This window comes from Artibeus jamaicensis, unplaced genomic scaffold (genome assembly GCF_021234435.1).
Source record: "Artibeus jamaicensis isolate MK-2021 breed Jamaican fruit bat unplaced genomic scaffold, CSHL_Jam_final contig_311, whole genome shotgun sequence".
Lineage (NCBI taxonomy): Eukaryota > Metazoa > Chordata > Mammalia > Chiroptera > Phyllostomidae > Artibeus > Artibeus jamaicensis.
In genome coordinates this window covers 5120310-5137000 of record NW_026521717.1, presented here as the reverse complement: position 1 = coordinate 5137000, position 16691 = coordinate 5120310, and the positions used below count along the sequence as shown (strand labels likewise).

The 16691-nt window shown below is 37.1% G+C and overlaps 1 pseudogene; it reads right to left on the bottom strand.

Moving 5' to 3' along the window:
- Window positions 1-5183: 5183 nt before the first annotated feature.
- Window positions 5184-12109, bottom strand: LOC119046579 (meiosis-specific coiled-coil domain-containing protein MEIOC-like; annotated as a pseudogene).
- Between the last annotated feature and the right edge of the window lie 4582 nt (window positions 12110-16691).

Below are 16691 nucleotides of genomic sequence, written 5' to 3'. Positions count from 1 at the left end.
GTTCTAAAGCTCCCTGCCCCACCCCTGGGGGAGGGGAAAACAGCATCCTGGTTCTCCCTAGTACTTCTTCCTCGGATAAAGATCATGCCTCAGACAAGATATGACCAACTTTAGGGTCTCCTTCCTTCTGGTAGTCTCTGTCTTAAGGTTAGTGCAGCCAGAGTTTCCTGTGGGACAAAATAATGATATTATCTAAATTTATAAATTTATGGGGAAAAACCTAGGACTTAAGTTTTTAGGTTTAGTCCTTAATACGCCAAAAATGTAGAAAATTATTCTCCCTTTCTTTTCCACAAAACCTTCTGAGCTTTATTGTGTTTGACAATCAAAGCTTTGTAGTAGCTTGGGTCTTCTTGCTGGTTATTTGCCTTGCCTCTGAAGCACCAAAATCTTATCCTATGCTTTTATGTGTGGGAACCCCTTATATATCACTTATATATACATATATGATATATAGACATTTGATAAGAATATATAGACTACAATTTTGTAAGCAAAATACTGTGATTGTTACATAGGCATTTCTTTTTTTATTTAGTGATATTTTTGTAATATGCATTTTTCTCTTTAAAATGTAGTTTGCCAAGAGGATAGAAAGCAAAATACATATTCCCTGAAAAAAAGATATAAGTCAATATCATGATTATCAAAGAAAAGTTTCAAACTACACCTGTGAACTTCTCTCTTAACCCATCCACAGTAGGAATTCTGATTCTTTACTTACCTTACACTCTCAGTCTCTGAATCTACTGATATTGCTAGTGGAAAGATAATGACCAGAAATTATTTTATTTGTGCTTGGTCTGAATGAATACAGATACTTTCTCAGTCTCTAATGTATTCCCTGAGGGTTGCTTTCTGCTCATATTTTCATTTCTCCTCAGAACACCAACACCGTGGATGATTCATGTACTTTAGGTACTTGCTCACCTGCTCAAGCAGTAAGTTCTCTATACTGTAAGATGAGTATCTCATCCTTACACTACATCAGCAGAAATGGAAATTTGAGTGCCAGTGGAAATAGGCTCAGAGGAGAGTAAGTGATCCAGGTAACTAGTGTATGAGTGGAACTTTCTAGTCATGTTCCAGGGCAGGCAGAGGGCAGCACCAAGAGCCCAGCTTTCTGAGTAGAGAGGCATGAGAAGAGGAACAAATAGGGAAAAACAAGGTCTAAGGACAAGGGTTCCTACCTCATATTCTTTCCTAGGCCTGGTGCCTGGTCCTGGCCATGAATTCAACCATGAAGTAGAAACAATTACCCATTTTTTCCCATCTAGTAAATACATCAGTTCCTCTTCCCCCTTATCTGTAGCATTGCTTTCCACAACTTTAGTTACCCACAGTCAACTGGGGCCAAAATGATTAAATGGAAAATGCCATAAATAAATAGTTTATAAATTTTAAGTTGCATTTTATTCTGTGTAGTGTGATGAAAATTTTGCCATTCGCTCCATCTTACCCTGGATGTGAATCACTCTTGTCCAGAGTCTCCACTGTGTATACACTCCCCTTCCATTAGTCACATAATAGCCACCTGAGTTATCAGGTGGATTATCAGAGAGGGTGAGAGAGACCCACATTCACCTGCATTTTATTACTGTATATTGTAATAATTGTACTATTTTGTTATCAGTTATTGTTGGCAATTTTTTACTGTGCCTGATTTATAAATTAAATCTTATCATAGGTATGTATTTATAAGAAAAAAACAGTATATATAGGGTTCTATACTAGTTGTGGTTTCACACATCTACTGGAAGTCTTGAAATCTATCCCCCACAAATAATGAGGTTTTGCTATACACAAAAATTTGTTTGAACAGAACATGGAAGTGCACAGAGCATGCATGGAAGTTGGTATAGGGAATTATTATTTAATGGATATAGAGTTTCTATTTGGGGTAATGAAAAAGTACTGGATATAGTGGTGAGTCTCACAACATGTGAATGTAATTAATGCCACTAAAATACCACCAATTAAAATTTGTTAAAATGAAATATTTTATGTTTTGTATATTTTACTACTAAAAGGTTTTTTTTTAAGTGGTTGAGATCAATGGATAGCAGGTACTAAGTGGTGAAAAACTTGGCAGCTGCTCATACGAAAGAAATGGGAATCGAAAACGGGAGATGTCAAGGGAGGAAAAGATGCAGCAAATGCTTACAAGTGAATACAGAGGAACAAATAGCATGTGACTCCTGTTTGTACCCCTGAGAGAGGTCCAAGTTAAAATGACTAGCGGAAACCCCTCCCATCTGTAGTATTTAAGGAAATATATACACTTGATTAAATATGACCTGCAGTACCTGTAACATTCTAATGTGTGAAACTTACTTTTAAAATAATACATTGAAACTATAATAGCAGCAGTAATTAATGTCTCTGCAATGGGAGTTGTTTCTTAACACAATTTTGTTGGTTTCAGGCTAGGAGGAAAGGAACCCATGAGTTCTTCTGATGTTTCTCTCGGATCTCATACTCAATACAGTGTTAACGGTTATAGCTCTTGCCACATGTTTCTTGACATCAGTTGTCAAATCATTAGATTTCTATCCCCAAAGTATAATTGGCAATGTATCTATCTAATATGAGTCAATCAGTAAAAAAAAAAAATAATAATGAGATGAGAACACACATGCACACAAAGATACATGGAAAGATTACCTGGTAAAAAATAGTGAATGGGATGATAAAACATATGGAAGAGAAAGGTTATCTTTTTACTCAGAGGTTTCATTCTGGTGGCCCTCATACTAGCCAATAACTCCTATGAGCTTTGGGAGACATTGTTTTCTTTGAGGAAAATGAGGAGTTTCTCCTCTGTGGCTTTCTCATGGAAATTTCACCAGAGGCTGTCATAGGCTTATAAATATCAAACATTTGCAGGGGTAACATTATCCTCTTAAATGAGTTTTAGAAGGTTGTGAAGGACAAAATTGCTTGACAGAAAAATTCCATACTACAAGTCCTAACTTGCCCAAGTACTTAAGAATGCCACTTACAAAATACATCAGTGTAAAATTGACCATGCTAGTAAAGGGGTTTAGAAAAAAAATTATTTAAACATGATGATATTGAATACAGGTCATTTGAAGACTGACATCACAAATGTGACTAAGACCAAATAGAGAGAATGTTTTATAGCTTCCCCTGTTCAATGACATAATTTAGAAGGTGTCAAAGGGAATCCTGACTGCCTGCAATCCCAGACAAGTGGTGCTGAAAATAATGTATGGGGACTAGGAAAGCCTCAGGAAACATCATAATTCTCAACTCACAAGGTCAGTCTCAAAAGAGTCTCTCAACTAGTAAGTGGAAAGCTCCCCACAAGTGCAAGGAGTTGCTTCCTGTTTTTCAATTATGTGCTTGAAATACTGCTTTTCAAGATCAGTGTTGATTATAGGTATACACAATTCTGAGACCATCTTCACTGCACATCTGTTGGAATTAAAAGACTGTCTGACTTAATCTTACTATAGTTAGTATATTAGTGTTATTATATGTTGTGAGAATTATTTTCCATTAGTCAGTTTAGCTCAATAGAGAATAAAGAATTTGGGTGAAAATTATAACCAGATCATGACAAAATCCCTAAGATAAAGAAACTAAGTAACTGTTGAGATTAACAAAGATGCAATAATTCTCTTCATATGACTTTGCACTGTTTGTGAACTAAAGTCATGAGTTTAGCAAAAATCTTTATAAGCCAAACTCATCAAAACAGGCATTTGGACAATAAGAATTTAATGTCATACCAATAAAACTTTAGGTTTTAGATTTATTCAGGGCTGTTTGCACATGTTTATAGAATATTTAGTTTACTCTAACAAATGACAAGATAGATCCCCTTCAGTGAAACCCTGGCCTAAACATATTTGCACAAGGATAACATTAAATATGGAAGCTTTTGCAACCTAGGTGCCCGTCAGTAAATGAATGGATCAGAAAATTATGGTACATTTACACAATGGAATTCTATGCAGCAGAAAGAAAGAAAGAGCTCCTACCTTTTGCAACAGCATGGATGGAACTGGAAAGCATTATGCTGAGTGAAATAAGCCAGGTGTTGAAAGACAAATACCATATGATCTCACCTTTAACAGGAACCTAAACAACAAAACAAACAAGCAAGCAAAGTAAAAACAAAGGCACTGAAATAGAGAACAGGTGGACAGTGACCAGAGGGGAGAGGGGAGGGAATTTCAGGGAAAATAGGGGAAGGATTTAGAGGAACAAGTATAAAGGGCATATGGACAACAACTAAGGCGGGTGGAAATAGGAGGGAGGTGGGGAGCACAGGGCAAGGTGGGCTGGGATGGCATAGACAGAAAACTGTACTTGAAAAATAATTAAATTAAAGAAAAAAACTAAAAAGACAAAAAAATATGGAAGCTTTTCAATTGTGGCACTCAACAATGATCTACATAGGGTATCCTTCAAAAGCCCAGTTGAGGTCTTCTAGCCCATATGCTTGTTATTTGTGTTTCATGAGTTTTTAAAATATTTTTTAAATTTACTTTTAGAGAGAAGGGAATGGAGTGAAAAATAGAGGGAGAGAAACATTGGTGTGAGAGAAACAGACATCACTCAGTTGTCTGTTATACATGTGCTGACCAGACACCAAACCCACAACCTAGGCACATACCCTGACCAGGGAATCCAATCAGCAACATTTTGCTATCCAGGGAAATGCCCAACCAACTGAGTAATGCTGGTCAGAGCATTTATGAGTTTTGTAAGGAAAGCACTTTTATATCACAACCAAAACTTATCTTGGTTACTAGACTGTAGCCATAACTGGGTAAAAGTCATTTAGATTCATTATTTGGAATTATACTTACTAAGGCAGATTTAAATGGATCTTCAAGAATTTTCACACATGCTTTATTTGAACGGCAGAATGGATTTAAGGAGTATTTTGGCTGTTAGGAAGTATTTAATTTACTTAAACTTTTCTTTACTCAGAATTTCTATAGTAGCCAATTTACCTTTCAGTTCATTTTAAACTATATCTGATTTAGTTTAAATCACTCCAAATAGATTTCTACGTCAAAGTTAGACTTCATTAAAGTATTAACTTTAAATCTAAAATATGATACATTAAAATGTTCAAGTTTGACAAGTTCATTAAAATTGTTGAACATGACTTGATACATTTACTTATCAGCTTTGTGTTCTTTCTGCTAGCATTTCCCCAGTGCCAGCACTCTCTGGTTCATTGGCTTGCTACTATTCATGCTTTTACCGACTCTTTTTACAGTTTACTATAGCTCACAAAACTTTTACCACATCTGTTTGGCCTGAGGTATTGGCAGTTTTTGGCAAGGTCATCTGCAGTACACACCACAGAGTACTGCATGCCTTCTGAGTAGTCACACACATCTCTTTAATTGATGAAGCAAAGGCAAAAGCATCTCTGTCATCTTGGCATCTTGGAACTCCTTGCTTTTGCTGATTCAAAGCATTAACAATTCCATCCTTTCTACATGACTCATCAATGTGAATAGATTCCAAGTGTCTATCAAGAGAAACAGAGATATTGGCATGAAGGGGAGAACTTCAAAGACGTTCCATTTTCCTAGTAAAGTTACAAACCTAGCTTGTTCCTGCAGTTCATCCATAATTAAGTGATCACCTCTAGATGGGTTGAAAGTCAGCCTTGGAATTGAAGTATTGTTAGTATTAAATATTTTTCCCTGGGAAATTCTTGGCAAGGGCCAATTCAGTCTTTTTTTCTCTCCTTTTCTAAAACTCTCCATTATTCATAGCACTCTTCTATACAATTATGAAGTTCATTGGCTGCTCCACTACAGGTTTTAATTTGCAAACTGTTTTTCCCTCTGGTGTGGTATAATTTTAAAATCCAAAAGTTGGCACAAAACCAGAAAATAATGATTACCATACATCAAAGCATTAACATAGGGGTATAAATTGCTTAAGTTATCATAAGAAAACAATTCATAGTAATACAACAGTGGAACAATTGGAATGGCCAAGTGGGTGGGTGAATCTTAGAAAAAACTCATTTGACCCAAGTTGCTGAAAATTCTGATTATGCCTTAAATGTCTCATTATATAATTAGGAAAGTATGATGCCTATGTGTGATTCACATGGCTGTTAATATTGTTGTCTCCACCTCCCTGTCTGTGGCTGTTAAGATAATTGTGTAAATCCAACAGATCTTGATACATATTTTGAGATAAGCCACCTAAATGCTTTGGAACTTTCTCAGGATCACAATGTTCACTCTGGGGTTTAGCTTGAAAATTATGTTTAGATTTTCAATGATGCAATACTTCAGGGATAAATAGTTACCATAAAATCTGTTTGCCTGCTTTATTTACTTTTTATCAGTAACCAATTCAAAGAGATTTTCTTCCACAGTTTTTGTCAGTTCTTCAACGTGATTGACACATTGAATTTTTTTCTATACTATTATAATTGAAATCAAACTAGAAAACACTGAAGGCTTTTCTTGGCAATACTTCTGAAACAAAATTGCTATTTGTAGATGATAGTTGGGGGAAAACTGAAGGACAGTTAGAACCTTTTGAAGCTATACTTAAATGACTGTTTAATTTCATCAACTTACCTTGATTTCAATAAGGAATAGAAATGTTATTTTTTGTGTGGCCATTCATCCAAATTAGCATAGCTAGGTGGTTATCTCCTGCTTCCAGCCAAGATGGAGGTGTAGGTAGATATGCTTAATTTCCTTGCACAACCAAAAAATGATAACAACCAATTTAAAAAAAAACTGTCAGAAAATCAAGCTTTATGGAAGTCTGAAAAAAAAAGGAGTTAAAAAATAAACATTTATCCAGACTGGAAGGAGGGACAGAGATGGGAAGCCAGGTTGAGAGACATGAAGCAAGGCACAGCTGGTGGACTGGGCTGTCCCACATTCATGTATAGATTAGTTGGGAGGAACAACTTGGGAGCACAACAGCCCACACAAATTAGAGCTCCAGGGAAGGAAACTAAAGCCTCAAACCTTCTGACTATAGCCCTGGCTGGTGTGGCTCAGTGGATTGAGCATTGGGCTGTGAAGCAGAGGGTCACTAGTTCAATTTCCAGTCAGGGTACATGCCTGGGTTTGCAGGCCAGCTTGTATGGTGTGGGGGAGCACAAGAGGCAACCACATACTGATATTCCTCTCCCTTTCTTTCTCCCTCCCTTTTCCTCCATTTAAACATAAATAAATAAAAACCTAGGAGTGAATAAAAAAAAAACTTCTGGCTGTAAAAATCTATGGGGGTTGCAGTGGCAGGAGAGACTCCCAGTGTCTCTGAAGAGTATGTTGGAGGGGCCCACAGGATCCTAGATAATACAGAAGCCATCTACCCAGGAATCAGCACCAAGGAAGCACCTGAAAGAGTGCAAACTGCTTGTGGGAAGCAGGCAAAATGATTTAAAGTAGGGTGAGAGCTGAGCAAGCAGCATTGTTCCCTCTCTGACCCCTACCCCACATACTGAGCCAAAACACAGAAAAATGAGTTGCCCTGCTGTGGTGAATACCTAAAGCTCAACCCCTTACAATATAATAGGTGCCCTGAGACAATATATATATATATATTTATATGGTCCAAATGAAAGAACAGATAAAAACTCCAGAGAAAGAGATAAGCAATGAGGAGATAGCCAACTTATCAGATGCAGAGTTCAAAACCCTGGTAATGAGGATGCTCAAAGAAATGACTGAGTACTGATGCAAACTATAGGAAGAAGTGAAGGCTATAAAAAGTGAAATAAAATATACAGGGAACCAACAGTGAAGAGAAGAAAACTGGGATTCACATCAATGATTTGAAAGAGAATGAGGAAAAAAGAATTAGAAAAAAAAAAAAAGGAGAGGCTGAGGAACCTCTGGGAAAACTGTAAATATTCCAACATCTGAATCACAGGGATGTGCCAGAAGAAGAAGAGGACGAGCAAGAAATAGAAAACTTATTTGAAAAAATAATGAAGAAAAAGTTCCCCAATCTGTCAAAAAAATAGACATGCAAGTCCAAGAAACTCAGAGAATCCCAAAGAAGTTGAATCCAAGGAGGAACACATTCAGACACATCATAATTAAATTCCCCAAAATTAAAGATAAGGAGATAATCTAAAAGGCAGCAAGAGAAAAGGAGAGAGTTACCAACAAAAGAGTGCCCATAAGACTATCAGCTGATTTCTCAAAAGAAACCTTACAGATAAGAAGGGGCTGGAAAGAAGTATTCCAACTCATGAAAACCTACATCCAAGATTACTTTATCCAGAAAAGCTACCATTTACAATGGAAGGACAAATAAAGTGCTTCTCAGATAAGGTCAAGTTAAAGGAGTTCATTATTACCACACGCTTATTATAGAAAATATTAAAGGGACTTATCTAAGAAAAAGAAGGTCAAAAACTATGAACAGACTTCGGCCAAGATGGAGGCCTATGTAGACACACTGTGACTCTTTGCACAACCAAAATAAGGACAAAAACAATTTAGAAACAAAACAACAACCAGAACTGACAGAAAATAGAACTGTATGCAAGTTGGACAACCAAGGAGATAAAATAGACACTTTTATCCAGACCAGACCAGTAAGCGGGGCAGAGTTGGGCAGCCAGACAAAGAGGGGTTGCAGCACAAAAAGCGGTGGCACTGGGAACAAAAGGCACCTCAGTTTCCCAAGACAACCGTGTGTGGACCCTGGGCATGCAGGCAGCAGCTGGCAGACTGCAGGCACGGGGTGGTGATTGTGAAAGAAGGCACTGCTTGCAAGGTGGCTGACCAGGTGGTCCCACATTCGAGTGCAGATAAACCAAATGAAAACTGGCAGCATGACAGACTGCACAACCCAGGGTCCCAGTGCCAAGAAATAAAGCCTCACAACACCGATTGAAAACACCTGTGGGTGTTGAGGTGCAGGGAGAAACACCCAGCCTCACAGGAGAGTTTGTCGGAGAGACCCACAGGGCCCTATAATGTATACAAACTCACTCACACAGGAATCAGCACCAGAAATGCCCAGTTTGCTTGGGGGAAGTGGCAGAAGGAACTGAGATCTGAGAGAAAATGGAGCAAGCACCATTGTTCCCTCTCTGACTCCGCCCCCACATACAGAGTCACAACCCAGCAACTGGGTTGACCTGCCCTGGTGAACACCTAAGGCTCCACCCCTTATACTTAACAGGCAAGACAAGACAAAAAACAATGGCCCAAATGGAAGAACAGATCAAAGCTCTAGAGCAAATACAACTAAGTGACAAAGAGATAGCCAACCTATCACATGCATAGTTCAAAGCACTGGTGATCAGGATGCTCACAGAATTGGTTGAATTTGGTTTCAAGTTAGATGAAAAAAATGAAGGTTACACTAAGTGAAATGAAGGAAAATGCACAGGGAACCAATGGTGATGGGAAGAAAACTGGAACTCAGATCAATGGAGTGGACCACAAGGAAGAAAGAAACAACCAAACAGAAAAGAATGAAGAAAAAGGAATTCAAAAAAAAAATGAGGAGAGGCTTAGAAACTTCCAGGAAATCTTTAAACAATCCAAAATCCAAATTATAGGGGTACCAAAAGGGGAAGAGGAAGAGCAACAACTGGAAAACTTATTTGAACAAATAATAAAGGAGTACTTCCCCAATCTGGCAAAGGAAATAGATTTCCAGGAAGTCCAGGAAGCTGAGAGTCCCAAAGAAGTTGGACCCAAGAAGAAACACACCAAGGAACATCATAATTACATTAACCAAGATTAAAAATAAAAAGAGAATCCTAGAAGCAGCAGGAGATAAGGAGGCAGTTATCTACAAAGGAATTCCCATAAGACTGTCAGCTGATTTCCCAAAAGAGACCTTGCAGGCAAGAAGGGGCTGGAAAGAAGTATTTGAAGTCATGAAAGGCAAGGACCTACATTCAAGATTTTATTTAGAATGGAAGGACATCTAAAGTGCTTCTCAGATAAGGTCAAGTTAAAGGAGTTCATCATCACTAAGCCCTTATTTTATGAAATGTTAAAGGAACTTATCTAAGAAAAAGAAGATAAAAAACATGTATAGCATAGTGACTGCAAACTCAGAATTACTAACAACCACACCTAAAACAAAAACAGAAACAAACTAAGCAAACAACAAGAACAAGAACAGAACCACAGAAATGGAGATCACATGGAAGGTTAGCAACAGGGGAGTGGGAAAAGGAGAAGGGGGGAGAAGGTACAGAGAATAAGTAGCATAGATGGTGCATAGTAAATAGACAGAGGGATGGCAAGAATAGTATGGGAAATGTAGAAGCTAAAGAACTTATGACAGATGGACATGAACTAAAGGGGGGAATGGTGGGTGAGGGGGTGTGCAGGGTGGAAGGGAATGAAGGGGGGAAATGGGACAACTGTGATAGCATAATCAACAAAATATATTTTTTAAAAACTATGAACAGTAAAATGACAACAAATTCACAACTATCAAAAACTGAACCTAAAAAAATTAAGCAAACAACTAGTACAGAAACAGAATCATAGAAATGGAGATCACATGGAGGGTTATCAGTGTGGAGAGGGAGGGGGGCAATGGGGCAAAAGTACAGGCAGTAAGAAGCATAATTGGTAGGTTCAAAATAGACAGAGGGAGGTTAAGAATAGTATAGGAAATGAAGAAGCCAAATAATTTATATGTATGACCCATGGACATGAACTGGGTGGGGTAGGGGAGGAAATGCCTGAGGGAGGTAGTGCAGGGCAGAGATGGGCAAAGGGGAAAAACGGGACAAGTGTAAATGCATAATCAATAAAGTATACTTTAAAAAATTGTGACTTCCTGAAGATGTTGCTGAATTGTACAATAAATTCACTGATTTAGAATACTCAGAAACTGGGGTTCAGCTTCAACAAACTGTTGGTTTTCCATAACATTAGCAAAATTATTATTAGCTGGAAAAACTATATTAGGTTTTAGTCCATATTCTGATTTTAAGCCAAAGTCAACATTAAATACTTCTTCCTTTGCAAAATGTTTTTCTGTCTGATGTGGTGTAGTTTTTGAAAATGTGAAATGTTGCTAACCAGGTATTATCTCTTCCATTTTTTTTTCTGATTTGCTGGTTTAACCTGAAATAACTTTCTGTATATCTGCTTCTATAGTTGGAGGATCAGGTGTGCCATTGGCTATTTTTTTTTGGGGGGGGCACTAAAATTTGAACACTTACTAAGCTTAACTTTATTAAGAAGAGCATATTCTGGTTATCTACAATAATCTGAATTTTTAGTGTATCTATTAAACTAGGAAAGAGATATCTGTAATGCTGATTCAAACCTTTTAGTATATTTTTTCCCTTAAGGGTAAGTATCAAGTTCTGACTTGTTTATGATGTCAGCCAGGTGAACTTGTGGTGTAAAACAGGTTTTGATAAATGGGTATTATTGGAATGTTGTCTTAGCTGTATCATTTGTCTGAATATTATAACAGAATATTACAATCAGTTCGTGAGGGTTACTTTCATTGCTTTTCAAGGTCTAAACCAGTAAATCCATAATACAGTTCAACTATTTTTTGTTGTGATATGAGATTATGCTATTATGCAGCTGTTGCTTTTCCAAATTCTGTCTCATTCACTAGTATGAAAACTTGCTGAGGAATGGCTGTCTCTTTTGGCCTTTTAGTTTCTGTTAACAGGTCATAATGATCTGCACATCTGCTTGTGTTCATTTGACAAACTGACTTTAAATCAGAGAAATAGGGCCTATCACTAAATTATGATTGTGACTTATCTTGTTCTTTCAAAATGTTAGATACAAGTTCATAAAAGTCTGTTTCACTGACATAACCATTTCTTTCTCCTCGAATCCTATTCTTCACATTAATCTGAGAATTAGAAAACTGCTTCATATCATCACCATAAGTAGACCATGGTGCATAAAAAAGTGAACAATCTACAGAACTCGAATATTCAGTTAACAAGGAAAGTAGAGATAGGTCTGCCTTGTCAACTTTTTCTTCACTCTGAGATTTGCAGCCATCACTGAAGAAGTGGAGCTGCTCAACATCACGCTGCTGATCACTTCCCTTAGGCTATTGTTGGCATTGCCACTGAGGCTCCAGTACTTCCTTGGAATGCCACCTTGGGCTCCATGGCCCCACCCCCAGCCCTTGTGGGACTCGGTACAGCACCTGGGGCATGGGGGTAAAGAGGTTTGTGGAAGCCTGGCTCCCTCAGGCTGCACCTTGCCACTACCACCTTCACCACCACTCCAGAACTGTCTGGAGTGGATTTGCTGTGGCCCTGAGGGGCACAGGTGTTGTGGGGGAGATGCAGGGTTGGGGGAAGCAGGGCTATTCTCCTTGAATCCCTTTAAATACTTCCTTCATTGTTACCATCCAAAATATTAAACTAGTAAAACACAGGTCTTATGATTCACAGCTGGTTATGCTTAACCCATCCTAGAAGCTAGTGCTTTATACTTTTTAAATTATTTAAACCTGCCAGAAAAGTCTGAATCTGTTTCATCTTCACCTTGTCTTTTATAATATTAATTTTTTATCTTACGATGTTTCCATTTGTCCTCATGGGCATGCTTATGGGATAATATAGTCTTAGAAATCACCTTCTGGCATTGAAAATTCTGCCTTGGGGCTTTTAAAACTCTGGAAAATCTTCAGGGACCCTTCTCTTCTAGGCCAGTTGTGTGTATTCCCTGGATCTTTAAAAGAATAAGAAACCCACCTGACAGTAATTCCATCTACTGGGTATACTGCAGCTGCATTCTGGCAAGTGAATGTTACACATGGATTGTAGTTTATATTATTTAAAACATATACTTCCATACTATTAGAATGCCCTTTATTTTGCCGACAATGCAAAGGTTATATGTATTAAGTTAAAAAGTGTCCTGTGTTATAGCAATGTAACTATACACACAATTCAGTATTATGCTGCTAGGACAGAAGCCAACGTGCTAACAGGGATGCCAGAAGCCCTGCCCCTTAGTCGTCTGACCTGGCACTTTGCTGGATGATGAAAAAACTTTAATCCAAATATCAAATTTCTCCTATTCTTAGCACACACTCTTAAGACAGTTTTCTCTAAGAGAGCAGAATTTTATCACAGTTTTATGTTAATTTTTTTGCAACTTCCAATGTGGCTTGACATGAAAATTCTGTCATATAGAAGCCATCATTAGTAAGAATACACTTGCCTGTGACTTTATCAAAATTATGAAGAAATGTATCTCCCAAGTATGAAACATGTCCATTTCTTTCCTGCTGAAACTACCTGAGCCTCTGAGGGTCATCTGGCTATGTAGAGAGCAGCTGTTGGGGCTCCTCACATTCATGTCCTAACAACACTGGCCTCAGTCAAACATGATGACCTGCAGATATTGGAAGACCTGTTCCCATTGTTTATGTGTGTGACTACACAGACCTCTGCTAGAACTTTGTACAATACATCAGAATAAAAAAAAATAAGTAAACTGAGCATTGCATTTTAAAATGGTGACTAAACATTTGAGAAGTTACCATTATATACTGCGAAGTGGGAAAGAAGGGTTACAAAACAGTATGTGTTATATAATTCTATTTGTATTTAAAAATATACCCAGAATAGAAGACTAAAAATAAAAGATAGCGAAGTGTTTTACAGCTTTGGCTGGTATCACTGGAATGATATTAAAGTTGTCATTATATCTTTCCAGTGTTTCTTTATAAAGCAAGTGAAAATACAATAGGTATTATTCTTAATCTCCATTTTGAACAAAATAATAGCTTACTATATTTTACCTAAATTATTCCACATAAATACAAGGAAGCCCTAATCTTCAGGAACTTTCAAGGCGCGCTTTTCTTTCTCACTCGCTTAGTCGTAAGCTACTCTTATTGGACCACAGCTCTGCTTCTGGCTGCAGATAGGCTTCCTAGATCTTTTTTTTTTTTTTTTTTTTTTTCTGGGGCTGAGGCCAAACTAGTGGCTCCTATCTGGGACTTCGTATTCTTTCTTATTTCTTATTCTTATTCTTATTCTTATTCTTATTCTTATTCTTATTCTTATTCTTATTCTTATTCTTATTCTTATTCTTATTCTTATTCTTATTCCTCTTATTCTTATTCTTATTCTTATTCCTATTCTTATTCTTTTTTAAATTTTCATTCTTCTCCTTTTTTAGTTTTTATAATGGCTTTTATTTTTTAATTTTATTTATAGTTATTTACTTTTTTAAGACTTTGTTTATTTTTAGGGAGGGGGCAGGGGGAGAGAGAGAGAGGGAGAGAAACAATGTATGGTTGCCTCTCCACACCCCCTACTGGGAACTTGGCCTGCAATGCAGGGATGTGCCCTGACTGAGAATGGAACCGGCAACCCTTTAGACTGTAAGCCTCTGCTTAATCCACTGAACTACACAGCAACCACAGTATATTTATTCATTTTTAACTTTTTATTGTTACTGTATCACAGTTGTCCATTTTTCCCCCTTTGCCCTCCTCTACTTATCCTACCCCCAGTCTCGTAGTCAATTCCCAACTGTTGTTCATTCTGTGGGTCATTCATACATACTATTAAACTAGTCCTTTACCCTTTTTTCCACCATTATCCCCCTACTCCCTCCCCTCTGATCACTTGTCAGTCTGTTCCACCACAGAGATCAGACAAGAAAAAAAATAAATAAAAGGGATCCCAATTGCAAAGGAAGAATTAAAATTGTCATTATTCACAGATGACATGATAGCATACATAGAAAACCACAGAATTGCCACCAAAAAACTCCTTGACATAAGGTGTGAATTTGGAAAAATAGTGGGATACAAAGTCAATATTCAGAAATTGATGGCATTTTTATAACAATGAAATCTCCAAAAAAGAAACTAGGGGGACAAATCCCATTTATGAGTGCAACAAGAAAAATAAAGTACCTAAAAATAAATTTAACCAAGGAAATAAAAGACCAGTATTTGGAAAACTATAGAACACTGAAAAATAAATTAAAGAAGATACAAATAAATTGAAGCATATACTGTGTTCATAGATTGGAAGAATTTACATAATTAAAATGTCCACACTGTCCAAAGAAATCTATAGATTCAATGCAATTCTTATTTAAGCACTAATGCTTCAATAAGACTAATATTCAATAAGCACTAATATTTTACAAATCTAGAACAAATACTTCAAAAATTTTTATGGAATCAAAAATTCCCTGAACAGCCTCAGCAATCTTGAGAAAGAAGAACAAAGTAGGAGGGATCATAATATCTGATACCAAACTATACTACAAGGTAACTGTGATCAGTCCAGCCTAGTACTGGCATAAGAACAGACACATAGATCAGTGGAACAGAATAGAGAGCCCATAAATAAACCCATGTCTCTATGCTTGATTAATATTTGACAAATGAGGCATGAGCATACAATGGACTAAAAATGCCTTCTTCAATAAATGGTGTTGGGAGAACAGAACTGGTAAATGCCCACCCCCCTCCAATATGAAGCTACATCACCAACTTACACCATATACCAGAATAAACTCAAAATGGATGAAATACTTATTAAGTCATGACACTATAAAAATCCTAGAGGAAAACCTAGACAGGACAATTTCATATATCCCATGTAACAGTGCTTTTGACAATATATCTTCCAGGGCAAGGGAAATAAAGAAAAAAATAAACAAATGGGACTACATCAAATTAAAAAGCTTCTACAAGGCTAAAGAAACCATCATCAAAATTAAAAGTGAACTGAACCTATGAGAGAACACATTTGCCAATGATACAATGGACAAAGGTTTGATCTCCAAAATATATGATGAATGCATAAAACTCCACACCAGGAAGACAAACAATCCAATTTAAAAAATGGGTAAAGAAATTGAGCAGAGATTTATTTAAGTAGGAGATACAGAGGGCCCATAAACACATGAAAAAAAAATGTTCAACATCACTAGCCATTAGAGAGATGCTAATTAAAACCACATTGAGATACCACTTCGCACTGGTTAGAATGGCCATTATTAATAAATCTACAAAAAGCCAAAAACAAATGCTGACCAAGATGTGCAAAAATGGGAACCCTTGTGCACTACTGGTGGAAATGTAGGCTGATGTAGCCACTGTAGAAAACAATATGGAATTCTCTCAAAAACCTAAAAATGGAAATGCTTCTTGACCTCATGATTTCCCTCCTGGAAATATACCCTAAGAATCCTGAATCACCAGTTCAAAAGAACTTATACACCCCTATGTTCATAGTGGCTTTATTTACAATAGCCAAGCGCTGGAAACAGCCTAAGTTCCCATCAGTAGATGAGTGGAAAAACAAACAAACAAACAAACAAAACTGTGGTACATTTACACAATGGAATACTTAACAGGAGAAAGAAAGAAAGAACTCCTACCTTTTTTAAAAGCATGGATGGAAATGGAGAATATTATGCCAAGTGAAAAGCCAGTTGGCTAAAGGCAAATACCATATGATTTCACATGTAACATGAATATAATGAGCAAAATAAACTAAAAAACAAAATAGGACATGTTCTCCTTATGGTATAGGGTAGGAGTAAAAGAGCTGGTGTCAATTCTTTGTGCTTCAGGAAGCTCATACATGATATGCACTACATTATTTCATTGGTTTCAACATGTCACATGGCCAAGCTCAACATCAAGGGTACATAACTTTCTTATTTAGAGCAATGCTTTGAACTCTATTTTTTAACATAATGTTG